We start from the raw sequence: 15987 nt of genomic DNA on the forward strand, positions 1-15987 counted from the left end.
GTCTGAGGGCCAAATCCACCCCTTTGCCAGTTCTTACAAATAGAGTGTTATTGGAACACAGCCATGCTCATTTGTTTATGTATTGTCTATGGTTGATCTCAACATCAACATCAGAGCTGTGTTGTTTGGGCAAAGACCGTGTGGTCCCAAGAGCCAAAACTATTGACAATCTGGCCCTTTACAGAAGAAGTTAGCTGATGACTGGCCTAGTGGATAAAATCTGAGCTCCATGCTATGACATGTGAGGCCTCTAGCTATAGCCTCTGTCTGCAGGCATGGCTCTGGCCACACCTTACAGCTATCCTCTAGCGGTGCTTGTCCAATGGGAATTTCTGTGGTGCTGGAGATGTTGCATGTCCGCACTGCCTGATGCAGTAACCGCTAGTCACATGTGGCTCCTGTGTGCTTAAAATATGGCTGGTGCCACTGAATTTTTAATTTGATTTCATTTTAATTGACACAAAGTTAAACTTAAATAGCCACATGTGACAAGTGGCTATCACATTGGACAGTGTGGTACTAGACCGTGTGACCAACAGTATCTTTGTTCATTCCAAAGGGAATATTTACAATATTTAGAATACCCTGCCTATCTGGGACACTAATATTTCAGGGTCACATTTTCTAACTCCTAAGCCCTGGTATCCCCCAAAGAACTGGGTATCTTCCTTTTGTGTCCTCACTGTGCCATCACACTACCAGGAAAACATCTGTTTTAAGTATATTTTTATTGATTTCAGAGAGGAAGAGAGAGATAGAAACATTAATGATTAGAGAGAATCATTGATCAGCTGCCTCCTGCATGTCTCCCACCAGGGATCGAGTCTGGGCATGTGCCCTGAACTGGGAATCGAACTATGGACCTCCTGGTTCATAGATGAACACTCAACCACTGAGTCCCACCAATGGGGCTACCCGGAAGACTTTGGTTATTCTGCTCTGTCCCCAACCAGAATCGCAGTCCCTGAATGTGACCCTTGTCCAAATTGCCTCTACCTAAGAAGCCCCTAATCCATTGTTGAGTTTGTGCCAGAAGCTTTATTAATATTGGTCAAATGGATTAATTAATATCCCATTCAAACTCTTTTCACTATGTAACTCCTTTTCCTTCATTTATAGTTCTTTGACAAATGAAAAATAGCTGTTCTCACTAGAGCGAAAATATCCTAGTAACTCCTCCTCTTCCCCATTGTATGTTGACTTCTCTTTGGGAAAAATAACTGATTACAATCCCCTTGGCAACCTGATTCTGTCCACACAGCTTGAAGTTCACTTTCATAATAGCATCTTTTTTTTAAATATATTTTCTATTGATTTTTTTACAGAGAGGAAGGGAGAGGGATAGAGAGTTAGGAACATCGATGAGAGAGAAACATCGATCAGCTGCCTCCTGCACACCCCCTACGGGGGATGTGCCCGCACCAAGGTACATGCCCTTGACCGGAATCGAACCTGGGACCCTTCAGTCCGCAGGCCAACACTCTATCCACTGAGCCAAACCCGTTAGGGCCATAATAGCATCTTTGAGACTTGGAGTCCAAAATGCCACATTCCTCTAAAAGTAGTAATGAGAAATCCATAACTGTTCTGCCAACCTACTTGTTTGACCTCTACAAAATTTGTTCCTTCTGCCTTTTTTGAGAGCACACTGTTTACTTGTGGCTTGTATGAGCCCTTAGCTACTGCAGCCAACCTGTTTTTGCAGTTAGTCGTAGCAACTTTTAATATTATCTACCCTAAGGACAACAGGAAACCTGCAGTTTGAGTTTTCCACAGGCATGAACCCAGTTTGTTGAATTGTGCTTATGGCACCAACAACAATCCACAGTCCTTAAAAGGAGGAGCCCCGAAATGTCCATGTCAGTTCCGAGAATGTTGGCGATTCTGACCCAGTAAGTGGATTTCAAAGTCAGCCAAGAATCCCCAACGACACATGCTCACAGGGTTCCAAGTATCAAAGCAAAACGCTGGTACACCTCTTTTTTGGAGTTCCAACTTAAATATTGACAATTTTCAGCCCCTTTTTTGTGTGTATTTTGTTTTGTTTTGTGTCTCGTTTTGTTTTGCCTGTGGGGAATTAAGAGCTCTTTAAGATAAATTTAAGATAAATGCTTTACATTTCCTCAAAACTGCTAAATGGTTGAGGTTTCAAATCAGATGATTATAACCCATCTCAAGTGGTTTTTAAAACTCTAGTATCCTATTTATATTCTAACATCATATCCCTGTAGGATCAGAGAACGTAGCGAAAGAAGAAGAACATCATGAAAGCTGAGGCCTTGATTTATTTGTCAGATCACGTCTCCCTCATCCTCCTACCAGGTAGTCTGTGTTGCCCACACACACTCCTGTGGATCATCTGTCTAATGGATTTGCACAATGGTTGTGAACAGTCTCCAGAGCCAGACAATCCACATGCAATTCCAACTCATCCTCTCGCTTCCTGCTCTGCACCTTGGGCAAGCTGCTTCACTCTAGTGGCCCAGTTTTCCCCTCTGTAAAGTGGGGGCAATGATAGTCTGCCTCACAGGAATCATTGAGCCCTTATCGCAGGAAGTTTTTGGTACTGTGCCTACCAGAGAATAAGGAAGGAGCTCAGGGAATGTCTGCTATCTTATTTGTTATTTATGATGCTTCAAGGGTCGGGGGAAAGATTAACCAAAGAATTTGTATGCATATATGCATGACCCAAGGACACAGACAATAGTGTGGTGAAGGCCTAGGAGGGTTAGGAGGCAGGAGCTATGTGGGGTGAAGGGAGTCATTGGGGGGGAAAAGGGGGACATCCCCTTGGTCACTCAGCTTCACCCCTGTTTTAGAGTTTTCTCGTTTTTATCCCCTGGGTCATCTGTCCACCGCAAAAGGAGCTATACCATTTTACATTTTTTCCCTCTAGATTAAACATAAACAAGACAGAAGAAAAATTCTTTTTCTTCCCTTGGCATAAGAGCATTGCTGTGAAATTTCTTTTTTTTTTTTTTTAAGTGGAACTAAACAAACACCCCCTCCAGGGTCTTCCGATGTAGTCTTCCATGAAGATGGACTCTATAGTTGCTAGTAACTCTGCTTGCCAAGCTGTATGAAAGCCTGTTCCTCCTCTTCTCACCTGGACACCCCGATCCACAAAGCCTCCTCTCTCAGGTGTCCCTCGGCGCAGCTCCCTTCTCTGTCCTCTCACTTCTAAGGGACTATTGGGGTCATGGGGACAATGACCCCACCTCAGCTAGCACCTATTCAAAAAGTCACAAGTAAACCCCATCCAAACAACCATCATCTTATTCTTGCTTCTCTCTCAGAAAAGCCTGGTAAGTTATGCTCTCCATCCCCTCTACCTCAATCTCCCTAAGATGTACACATCCTCACCAACACAGGCAAATATTTACTAATGATGTGAATAGCACAGAGATTTATGGGATTATGATTCTATATTTCATTTTGAGTTGGGAAAATATCACCGTGCAGATGAGGAGAAACACCCCCCCCACACACACACATCTCATTCACATACACTTCTTTTTAAATTGTGGTAGAACAGACACATACCTTTAATAATGAATTCTGGATTCTATCATTTGACAACTTTAAGGAAATTGTAGATTGTTGTTGAAAAGAAAACTTTGAGTCAAACTAAGAGCGTTCAGATTATTTTTGGAGAAAAAAAAAACGCAATGAGGTGATTTAACAGTTTCTGGAACATGACATATGTAAAGAGTTCTGAAGGTTTTCAGAAACATATCCTCAGGGTCACTGACAAATTTGGAGGAAATACAATCAAAAAGGAACGTGATGCAAAATCCTTGGCCTGATGAAACTTTCTTTGGGCTTTAATGTACGTTTAAAAGAGACGTGCATTTTAAATAACAAATTCCCCGAACAGATGATTGCAGAAAGGTGCCCTCCAGCAAAAAGCTTAAAATGTAGCAGGAAGAATTCAAATGAGCCAAAACCACAAGGCCCTTTTCCAATGCACCTGCTTCTCAAATAAGGCAGACTTCTCACTGGGAAGTGCTCTGTATCATAGGTCCCATTGGGAATGACATTCCCTAGGGCTCTGCAGGGCACCATCAACTCAACATACCTGTTCCTTTGCCTACCTGGAGCCACCTAGAGAAATGAGAAAAATAATAAATAAATAAATAAATAAATAAATAAACCCCACCCCCATTCCCAATCTCGATCTCATTTCTCTCCCTTTTTACCACCTCTCCGCCACTCTAGGTTTTGAGGATCAAGTGAAAGAGGGAAGTGGAAAAGAATAAGAGGGAATAAAGGGGAAGGTGAGAGAATAAGCTGACCTGAGGATACAAAGTCAGGGAGTGGAAGTGAAGCTCAGGTCCCCTTCTACCTTGTCCATCTCCCAAAATCAAGTCTAGGAGACCCTAGGATGATGACCCACTTACACCCAAAGCTCTCAACAACCTGAGCTGACCAACCAGGCACACTGGCATGTGCAGAAACCTTCAGCAGGTTCTCAGGCACAACAAAGAGTTTTGCATGTGTTAGAAGGGGAAGTGGTTTGAAAACTTAGCTGTTGGAGGCAAGAGGTAAACAAAGCATAAAGCCCCACCCTGGGAACCCCTCAGCTCTCCCAGGGGTAAATAAACCTTTCTAAGCACTGTTTCTTAGTTTTGTTTGTTTAGTTATTCTGAATGTGCTGCTAGACATTCTTTCTACTGATTTGATGGGAGCTATTGTAAAAATAACATACAAATACTTAGAGGACTTGAGGGCTCCTTTTTTCTCTTCCTGTACCCGGTAATAAATAGCTCCTTTCGTGGTCAGCTACAGAGACTTCATAGTCCTCATCCAGCTTTCTCCACACACAGTAACTGCCCTTTATTGTCCCCTCAAGTAGGCAGGCGGCTTGGCCCACAAAAGTATTGCAAACAAATTTATCTTGGCTTAATTAAATATCTTGATCGTTGTCAAGTTACAATTGAATCTTTAGGAGAAGCCCAAAGGAAGAAAATAAAAATTCACCTAACAAAGGGTAAAGCATTCTCTTTTACCTTCTCAAACTCCCACAGTAATTTAGATAGATAGAAAGATAGATAGATAGATGATAGATAGATAGATAGATAGATAGATAGATAGATAGATGATAGATAGATGATAGAGCAATTCAATGGCATCAAGTATATTTGCATTGTTGGGTGCCCTTGTTTATTTTTATCATCTTAGTTTAGGGTCAACAAATTATTCTGAATCTTGATTATATCAGCCAACATCTTAGCTAGTCCTTCAATATTTGTATGATTTGTAAATATCAGAATACGTTTACATCTTCGTCTCACATGAAGATGAAAATAATTAATCCAGCAGATGAGACAAAGGAGACGGGCAAGTTGATGTCAATCCACTAATCCACCACCTCTGAGGGTGTTTTGGCCAAATGCAATTGACTGTGTTCCATGATTGGTGCCATCAACCTCCAGCTCTAAGAAACCTTTCATCTTTGTTTCAATCCTGTTATTGCAACGACCGGTTCATAGAAATTTTTCATATTCACAGCGACTGAAATGTCCAAAACAAAATGCTGCAAACCTGCTCCCTTCCCCACTTCTGCCATTTCCATCAGCACTACCCATCCTGTCTTGAAGAATAAACATGTTGCAGTCATCTTAACTCTTTCTCTCCTTCTTTGCTTTTTAAGTATCACTGTCACTAAGCACTTTGATTCAGTGATTATCAGAATATTTCAGCTCATGTCCCATGTAGGAAATGATGATATTAAATTGATTGAATAAAAAAGGAGGCTTGTATCTGAAAGCAACTGCCTGAAAAGCAGGGTGTTCCCCACAGCCCCCGAGGCCTTCATGGGTATCTCAACTCCCCTGTAACACCTGGGCACACAGGCTGGGAAATTCAAATTCAACTCCTTCTTTCCTCAAAATGTCTCTTATATGTGCTCTTTTATTTCCATTTCCGCAGCTACCGTCTTTGTCAGGTCATTATCTCATACTCAGATTATTGTAATATACTCCTAACTGCTTCCTCACATTGCCTTCTCCCAAGTTTATCTTTGGTGGTGCCACTGACTAATCTATTTATCCACTATTTTTGGTAGGAATCTATAATTATTTCCCATAGGTAAATTTCCCATTACCTGTGATATGCCTTCATGTGGGTCTCTTTGGGTTCACCTTGTTTGGGACTATCTGCACTTCCTGAATTTTTATGTCTGTTTCCTTCACCAGGTTAGGAAAGTATTCTGTCATTATTTTTTTACATAGGTTTGCAATTCCTTGTTCTCTCTCTTCTCCTTCTGGCACCCCCATAATGCTTAGGTTGGTACGCTTTAAGTTGTTCCAGATGCTTCTTAAACTATCCTCATTTTGGGGGGATTATTTTTTCTTTTTGCTGTCCTTATTGGGTGTTTTGTGCTTCCTTATCTTTCAAATCTCTGATTCGATCCTCTGCTTCATCTACTCTATAGTTGATTCTCTGTAACGTATTCTTTATTTCAGTTCATGTATTCTTCATTTCTGACTGGTTCTTTCTTATGTTTTCTATCTACAGTTTTGTTTCCTATCTCTCTGTTGACGTTCTCATTAAGTTCATCTACTCTTCTCCTAAATTCACTGAGCATCCTTATACCCAGTGTTTTAAACTCTGATTCTGTTGGATTGCTGATCTCCATTTTGCATAGTTCTTTTTCTGAAGTTTTATTCTGTTCTTTGATTTAGGACCTGTTTCTTTGTCCCTCATTTTGGCAGCCTTCCTGAGTTTGCTTCTATGTATTAGGTAGAGCAGCTATGTCTCCTGGGCTTGGCACTGCGGCCTTATGTAGGTATCCTGTAGCATCCAGTGGCACAGCCTCCTGTTCACCTGAACTGAGCACTCCAGGTGGACTGTGTACACCCTCCTGTTGTAGTTGAGCCTTGATTGCTGTTGGTGCCTCAATGGGAGGGATTTACCCCCAGGATCATCAGTTGTGAGGACTGGTTGTGACCACCATGAAGGATCAGCTATTCTGGGGCTCACCCCACAGAGCATGACTTACTTCAGCAAGGCTCTGGTACCCACTGAGTTTGCCCCTTGAGTTTGTCACTTGTGGAGGTGGTTGGATGGTGCTTTGATGTGGCCTGAAGCTGTTCACTGAGTGTGCTGGTTCTGGGACCTCCCAGGAGGTGCTGGCCAAAGTCAGCTGCCATCTGTACCCTACCTGGGACCACCCAGCATGAGCTACAAAATAATATGCAGATGGCTACTACTTGTGATGGGCTTGAAGGTGCCCAAAGAGGCCAAGCTGTGAGCCAAGAATGGCTGTGGCTAGTGCCTGGCCTGAGGCCACTTAGTAAGATGCACAGGGCACACCTAAGCAGATGTTGCTTGTTAGAGTGATTTTAGAAAAGTCTGAACCATGGGCCAAGACAGACCATTTGTGTGGGAAAGCCACTGGAAACGACTTGAGTGGGCCTACAAGTTGTGTGAGGCAGGGTCTCAGGGAATAACTAGGGCAAGGTTACAGTATTAGCCAGGTTGATGGCAACTCAAATATGGTGCCTACCTGATAGCTATTTGGGGGAAGGGCTCAGAAAAGGAACAATCTGTCAAGACTTCTGTCTGGGAGAAAGTTGCCCCTCCAACTCTCACCTGATGCCAGGCTACTCAGTTCCTCCCTGTGTATCCCCAAGCACTGGAACTTAGAGCAAGTAAGTCCAAGTAAGTCCATGTGTGGGCCCTTTAAGAGGAACTCCTGGGACTCCAATCCCTGCTGGTTTTTACAGCCAGAATTTATGGAGACATCTCTTCCTGGCACTGAAACCCTGGACTCAGGGGACTGGTGTGGGACTGGGACCTCTATAGGGGAGATAGGCATCCCAATTTTTATCTGCCACATGTGGTCTTTACTTTCTGCATTCGCTATTCCACTTCCCCAGTTATTTAATAGCTTAATTTTTTAATTTATAGATTTTTATAATCTCAAAAAGCCCCAATACCTTCTTTAGTCTATGATAGTCCATAATGTCCAGAAGATTTTCCAAGATGCATTGACCACTTTAAATTAGAGATCTAGTCACACAAATCTTCTATCATTACTATCATTATTCTCAAATCAATTCTTAGTTTCACATTAACTCAGAGTTGAGCCTTCATAATAACATGATTAATATAATTTAACAGAAAAGTATCTTGTAAAATCCTCTTATATGCCTAGAATTCATGTGGTTGAGTTTAGAAAACAAAGTTACACTGTATTGTTCTGGTCCTCTAGAACTGTGGTGTTCAATACTGTACTCACTATTCATTTGTGGCTATTTAAGTTTTAATTAATTAAAATTAAATTTAATGTAATACAATTCAGTTCCTCATGTGTATTAACCACATTTTAAGTGCTCAATGGCAGGATATGGTTAATGACTACTATATTGGACAGCACAGATATAGGACATATCTACATTACAAATAATCCTATTGGGAAGCACTACTCTGGAAGCTTATCTACAGTTTTATTAAGAAATATATATGCTTGATGTAATTCATAGCAGCTGATGGAATATTTACTAAAAGCCCCTGCAAATAAGTAGCTATCATGGGCTTTTGGCCATTATTTATTCAGCCACTGTAACGCCAAGTGCCTACTAAGCACTCAAAAATGTTTAACAAGTGTTTGTTGAATAACGATGGCAGCGTCTATATGCTCAGTTATCTGGCATCATGATATTTTTTAAAAAGTAAAGATTTAAACAGCAGAAAGAGAAACAAACTATTTCATGCACAAGTAGTCCACGTTTCATGAATTCTGACAACATGCTTACATGTAAATGTATGGCAAATGGTTGACACCCGCTCTGCCCCTGCTTGGACAGCTGTGGATTACATCTGCATCAAATCAGCCAGGAGTTATTTATTTTCAAAATGTGCGCTGACCCACTTCTAAGCCCAAGGGGTAAAAATGTCACCTTTGTTCATTTCTCAAGAAAAATATTTTTCAGATCCTGCACTGACTCTGAAAGGAAAGGCTGTTCCTTGGGGTGTTATCATAATTCCCTCTTCATTTCAGGCTTTCTGACAGTCATCACTTCTTGCCTTCATTCCTGGTTACAATATGAACAGGAAAGCAACACCATGCCATGCACCCACATTAGCCTCTTTTCTTCCAGGGAATTTAAATTGATTGTTGAGTTTGTGCTTAGGAGCTGTGTGATTTTGTCATAACCTCTTCATATTTCAAGGACTGTGAGCTTCTTGGCCCAATAGGACTGTGTGATTCAGTCTTATATGGTTGAGCCTAGAACAATACGGGTTTGAACTATATGGGTCTGTTTGTACACAGATTTTTTTTAATAAATATTTTGGAAAATTTTTTGGCGATTTCCTTACTATCATGTAGCAATCATATCAACTACCCTAGGCTGTATTTTTGCTTCTTCATTATCAAGGCATGAATCATTTTACCTGTAAATAACTTTGATTTGCTTTTTCACACCTTTTCATTTTTGATGTCTAGTGTTAGTAATCATCTTGCAAACAGACAACACAAACTTACAGTATTGATAAATACAGTACAGTGCTATAACTGTATTTTCTCTTTCTTCTGATTTTCATAATAATATTTTCTTTTCTATAGTTTGCTTTAATGTTAAGAATACACTATTTAATATACATAATGTACAAAATATGTGTTAATCAACTGTTTATGTTGTTAGTAGGCTTCTGGTTAGCAGTAGGCTCTTAGTAGTTAAGTTTGGGGAGTCAAAAAGTTATATGGATTTTCTACTGAGCAGAGGTTCTGCGCCCCTAACCCCCAAGTTGTTCAAGGTTCCAATGTAATCTCATTACCTAAGACTCGGCCCCATGGGAGATCACCAGTAAATACTTTTACATATATACATTATAGAAGATTAACAAATGTGTCTCCTTGCCTGAAGTTAAGGCTTCTATACACCAATAATATTTTAAGAAAGACACAAATACAATTAAAAACAAAACAATCTTAATGAGTGACCTTTTCACAGATTGCTCAGCGTTCCACACAAAATCAGACTATCTGACGTGTGTGCTGTGGAAATGGGGCAGTGATTTTGGAACAAGGTAGAGATATTTTTAGAAGATCTAGAAATAAAATTGACTATAAAACATTTGGAGCCCACACTTAGTTTCCTTAAAAAATCATCCATAGTTAACAGGAAACATTGTTTTCCCTGAAAACACATCTGGCCCATAGACGCTAGAGAAAGGCCTGAGCAGGGACTCTCAAAGTGTGATCTAAGACCCCTGGGAATCACCAAGTGCCTTTTAAGGAATCCACAAGGTCAAAACTATCTCCATGACAATACTAAGATGGTATTTGTCTTGTTCATCCTCTCTTGAATGTTCAGTGGAATTTTTCAGAGACCACATCATTATATGAAAAGGCTATTAAGGTAGTCTTCCCTTTGAGGCCATATCTTCCTATACTTCAACCAAAACATGCCACAACAGATTGAATGCAGAGCAAACATGAGAATACCGCTGCTTTCTGTTACACCGTACATTAAAGACATTTGCAAAAATATAAAACAGCACTAAGTCTCTCCCTCCATTTTTTGTCTTAGAAAATATATTTTTCATAAAAGTGTTGATCATGTTAATATATAATGATTTATTACTGTTGTTTTAAATGCATAAGTAAGTGAACATTTTCTCAGTTATTATCCACATTAGCAAGAGCTCTCTGTGGCCCTCCAATAATTGTTAAGCATGCAACGTGGTCTTGAAACCAGAGGCTCAGAACCACGGCTCCAGAATGTGGTGAGTGCCAAGAGGTAAAGGGGCTCCCAGACAATGATGAACTGGAGAAGGGAAAGCAAGTAGAGCGCTGTTTCTGAGCTGACCTGCAGACTGCTGAAGATGCTGACCCTGGCTCCATCCCACCAGCTAATTACAGGCAGCTTTTCAGAGGCTACTTCTAAGTCTTCCTTTACTCTTTTCTCCTAACCAAACCATTCATTTGCCCGGCCAAATATTTGCTAACTCTCTTCAGTTGCATACAATTTGCCTGGTTTCATACAATATTTACTCTAAAGAGTTGCACTTACAGTGGTTTCAGATGAGAATTCAGTTTTAATTTGAGAAGATGGTTGTGTCTGTTGGCAGCCTTGGCTGAGGTTGGCTGTGTGGTCACAACACACAGATATCATTTCTGAGACCTGATGCACATCATCTGTGGGTTTTTGCAAAGAGTTAGACTGGTCCCAAATCAGCCCTGTTTTATCTTCCCAGTGGCTTATTTGTTTAGCTTCATGAGCCACAGTTTAGGTAATACAGGCTAATAATACCAGGAAATTTTATGTTAAATTGATCCCTTTTGTACAATAATGCAATGTCCATTATAATAAAAAGTGACTGTGGAAGGGCATTGGCGTGTGTGTGTGTGTGTGTGTGTGTGTGTGTGTGTTCTCATATAGATATGGTTCAGTCTCCTTCTTTCAACCACTCTTATCTTGGGCTCAGAGAAAGCTCACCACTCCTAATTATTCTATACTAGTGGCCCCGCAGGAATAGCTCCCTGCCACTTGCCTCAGCTGGCCGCCCCACCCACCGCCACTGTAGCTTGCTGCCCTGCCCTCCTGGTGATCGGTCGTTAAGGTCATGGCGTAATGACCACTTGCGTATTACCTCTTTATTATATAGGATGATCCATTTCCCAAGAGCTCAGTGCTAGACCAAACGGTTTGATGATATAATTCTCTGCATCCCTGCAGCCTCTCTTCTGTCTTACATCCTGCACTTTTCAAGTCCCATCCCCTTTATAAAAATCTATTATTACTTGGGTGACCCATCCTTACCTAGCCTCCCTTTCAAAGGCATCCCACTGAAGGTGATGGCAATGTGGTCTAATGACTAAAACACAGCTGGAGAGGAGCCAGCTAGGAACTGCTGACTCTCTGAGAACTTGGCCTTCCCTGTCTCAGTTCCCTGGTCTCTAAAAGAGAAATACTTAGCTGTGCTTCTTCTATTCACCTCCCAGCCATGTAGGAAGAACTTCAAAAATAATGTAGCCCCCGTGCTCCTCTTTATAAACCCTCTTTCTCACATTGTTAACACTGTTCTCCTAGTCTGCCATCCACCAAATCCTACCCAGGCCCCAAGTAGCATTTCAGGATCACTTCAATGCATAATAATGTGTCATGTATGCCCTGCTTATTTGGCACCTAACATATACTCCCCTGTAATAGTCCCTGTACAATGAACTTTCCAGAAATATTTGTTTTTCTAAATAGTCTTAAGGTTTTTTGAGAGCATAGATTTTGTCTTATTTGTCCTTGAACATAGCGCCTGACAGAATGCCTTGTAGCTTGAACAGCACTCATATTCAGATGTGAAAGATTGACCCAGCATTTATTTCGTTCACTCCATGTGCCAAGCATACTTTTTGCATGCATTATTTAATTTAATCCTTGAATATGAGGCTCAAAATTATGAAGGACCTTGTTCAGGGTGGCACAGCAATCTGATAGCAACAGCAGTTGGAGCTGGTGGCTGAAGGAATTTGGCTCTGAGTTAAGCACGTTTTTCTATTTTATCGTAATGCCTCCCCCAATAAGTCCTTCTTGATCAATAGCTCTTATTCCTCACCATCTTTTTCTTCCTCCTCTTCCTAGTCAATATCAATCAATATCATGATGTAAAATGAGTCTATTTTCCTTTTAAAATACAAAGATATTTGTACAAGATTATGCTCCATGACTTATTATGGCCAACCTGGGGTCATTCCACTCTCTCTATTAATACTGTAGTCCGATAATTTCAAAATGTTCTGAGGAGTCCTGGGAACTCAAGGGAGATGTATTAGACTCTAATAATTAGAGGGTTAGGGTAGAGGATATAAGAGTAGAGGACATACCCACCCCTGCCTCTGCTAGAACGATTTTAACATATCTATTTTTAACACAAATTTCATTTAGAAGAAAGCCTTGTATAGCTTTAGAAATGCTTGAAATCTGCTATATACCAATCTCAGACCTTGGGTGCTATGCTGCTATAGGCACCACTCTTAGCAAAGTGGTCAAAATATGGCCTAATCATTGCTGAATATCTCAGGCTGCAGAGCCAGAGAAGACTCCAAACACTGGTCTAGGCAGGACTTCCCCAGAGCCAGCCATCCAGCCCTGGAGGGCAAACTCACTTCACCGACTTTATGACTTGAAAAATGCTACAGAATTCTACATGCACCTAAATATTCCCTCTGTTGGTCCGCTATGGGAATATCTGAATCCCTACCCAAAGGACCTGGGATTTAAATAGTTAGAAATTCCAGAGGTAACATGCCGTAGAAACCAAACAGTACACTTAGGGATCCAAAGACTGGTTGAGGGGGGTGGGGTCCAACTCCTCCTCATGGTTAATTTCTCTGTGCCTCTTTGCCCATAAGTGAAATGGAGATGACAGCCCCTGCTTCACACCTTTAGTCGATTTTCAGTAAATGTTTTCTGAACGGATGGATGGATGGATGGGCAGACAGGTGAATGGATGATTGGATACATAGCTATCATACATACGTAAAATTATCTGTTACATAACAATACCACTTATGGTATAAGCAAAAGGCCAGATTTAATGCCTTGAAACAAGACAGATTCATCATCTGACAGTTTAGTAGGTCAGAAGTCTAAAATGGGTCATACCGCGTTAAAATCAAGATACAGGCAGGGCTGGCTTCCTTCTGGAGACTTGAGGAGTCATTGTCTTGCCTCTTCCAGCCTCCAGAGGCTGCCCACATTCCTTGGCTCATAACCATTTATCTTCAAAGCTCAGGCTGCATTGACATTGATGTGTCTGCCTCCCTCTTCCTTTATAAGACCCTTGTAGTACATTGAGCCCACCTGTATAATCCTAGATAGCTCCCCATCTCAAGATCCTTGATGCAATCTCTTTCTGGAAAATTCCTCTTTGCCATGGATTACAGTTTCAGGGATTAGGAGGTACACATCTTTGGGGGACTAGTATTGGAAGCAGTACAAGGTAATTCAGATTCTGGATTCTGATGGACCATTAGAATCATGGAAATTTTAAAGAAAACAGATGCTCAGGCACCTCACCCAAGTACTGTGTTTTTGGGTTTTGTTTTCAATCCTCACCCTAAGATATGTTTTTATTGGTTTCAGAGAAAGGGGAAGTGGGGGAGAGAGAGAGAGAAATATTGATCAGTTGCCTTCCTTGCATGCCCAAACCTGGGATAGAACCCCCAACCTTTTGGTGTATAGGACAATGCTCCAACCAACTGAGCCATCTGGCCAGGGCCCAAATACTGTATTTTAATTGGACCACATGTGCTTGGTCATCAGTATTTGCCAAGAGTAACCCAAATTACTGAAATGTGAAGCCAGGGTTGAGAGCCACTGGATGGATGTAAGAAAGTAGATTTGGACCATCACACAAACATAACTTTGAAGACCTCTTCAGCCTAACCTCCTCAATCAGAAATTGCAGTTTTTAAAGCACCTCCAGTTATTCTTCTGGAGTACCACTATTCTAAAGATACACATAAATTAACAATTGACCCTCCCCCTGGCAAGTTCTAGTGAAACCAAGATGTGGAACATTATCCCACGATTCAATGAATATTCTAAGCAGCTCAGAGGGAGGGTCAGAGAGGCTCTGGGAGAACTGAGGGGATGGGGTCTGAGTGGAGTTTGAAGAAGGTATACAAAAGAGAGATGTAGAAGCTGCGCCTCATACAACTGGAGATGTGTTAGGGATGGATGAAGGAGAGCCTCATATGCCAGGTTAAGGAGTTTTAACTTTAATTTTCTTTTTTTCTGAAGGTTTGGAGAGTCACGAAGAGCCTTAAGCAAACGTGATCCAATTAATCATAGGAAGATCATGCTTGGCAGCCCTGAGCAGAAAGGGTTAGAGGCAGAACACATCCATAAAAAGCCACTGCAGTTTAAGAGGCAAGAAGTCCCTGGGGAAGGAGGGCACACAGGATTTGAAAGATAGTTGTGAGATAGAAGAAACAGGGCATGCTGGTGAGATGTGAACGTGCGAGTCAGAGAGGGGCATCTAACGCTGATTCTCAGCTCATATTTCAGTCTCGGGTCCGTTGGACAATCAGGTGAAAATGCCCCTCAGCTGGTTACCTGGTCAAGAGAGCAACAGTGAGAACCTTAGAACAGAGCACAAGGGCCGTGGAGAGGCAATGCAGCCGGGGCAGAACGGTGCAAGGAGGCAGGCTTTGAATCAGACAGAGGGCGTGGCTGCACTTGCCTGCAGGAGAGCAGACTTTGTACACCCCCTTGAATGCGTGGAGCCAGCCGTAGGGAACACTGGTTTCATTGGCATCTCTATGCCCTTTGCCTACTTCTAGGGCTGTGATTTTCTCTCCCCACTCTTTTCAGGTGGTCTCCAAAATGGAGGGAATACACCAGAAGGAGGGTTCATGACAGTTTGTTGAGCATGAAGAGAAATTGTTAGAAATATTACATTTTAAGAATATCATCTTTTCCATATTTTGTTTATATTTTATAGTGGATAAAGTATATTCACAAAATTATATATATATATATATATATGTATATATGTATATATATATATATATAGAGAGAGAGAGAGAGAGAGAGAGAGATAAAGAGATCAACAGAATTCACTAGTAAATATCCACATATTATGTATACTAGTATATGGTCAAATATATTGTATTGCTACCCATACACATTGAAAAATCTTGAGTGACCACTCTTTTGCATGACCAAAACGTAGGAGAGACTTAAGAAGGGAGAAGGTGGGCAGGACTCATGCACGCCCACTTCCCAAAGATTGCCGGCATCTTTCAAAAGGTTTTGCCCCTAATGGAACCCCACAAAGCAAGAACCCCTGAGAGTTGTAGTCGCTTTTACCTGTGGACCAAAAAGGGGCCACATACTAAACCTGACCGGCTTAAGAGAGGCCTGTGTGATGGGCCCTACAAATTCAGATACCAGAAGTAACCACGTGGGATGGTCTGAACATAAAAATTCCTAACAAAAAGCAGGTCATACTGGGTAGTCACGTCCTACCTGG

The sequence above is a fragment of the Plecotus auritus genome (genome assembly GCF_963455305.1).
Source record: "Plecotus auritus genome assembly, chromosome: 7".
NCBI classification, from domain to species: domain Eukaryota; kingdom Metazoa; phylum Chordata; class Mammalia; order Chiroptera; family Vespertilionidae; genus Plecotus; species Plecotus auritus.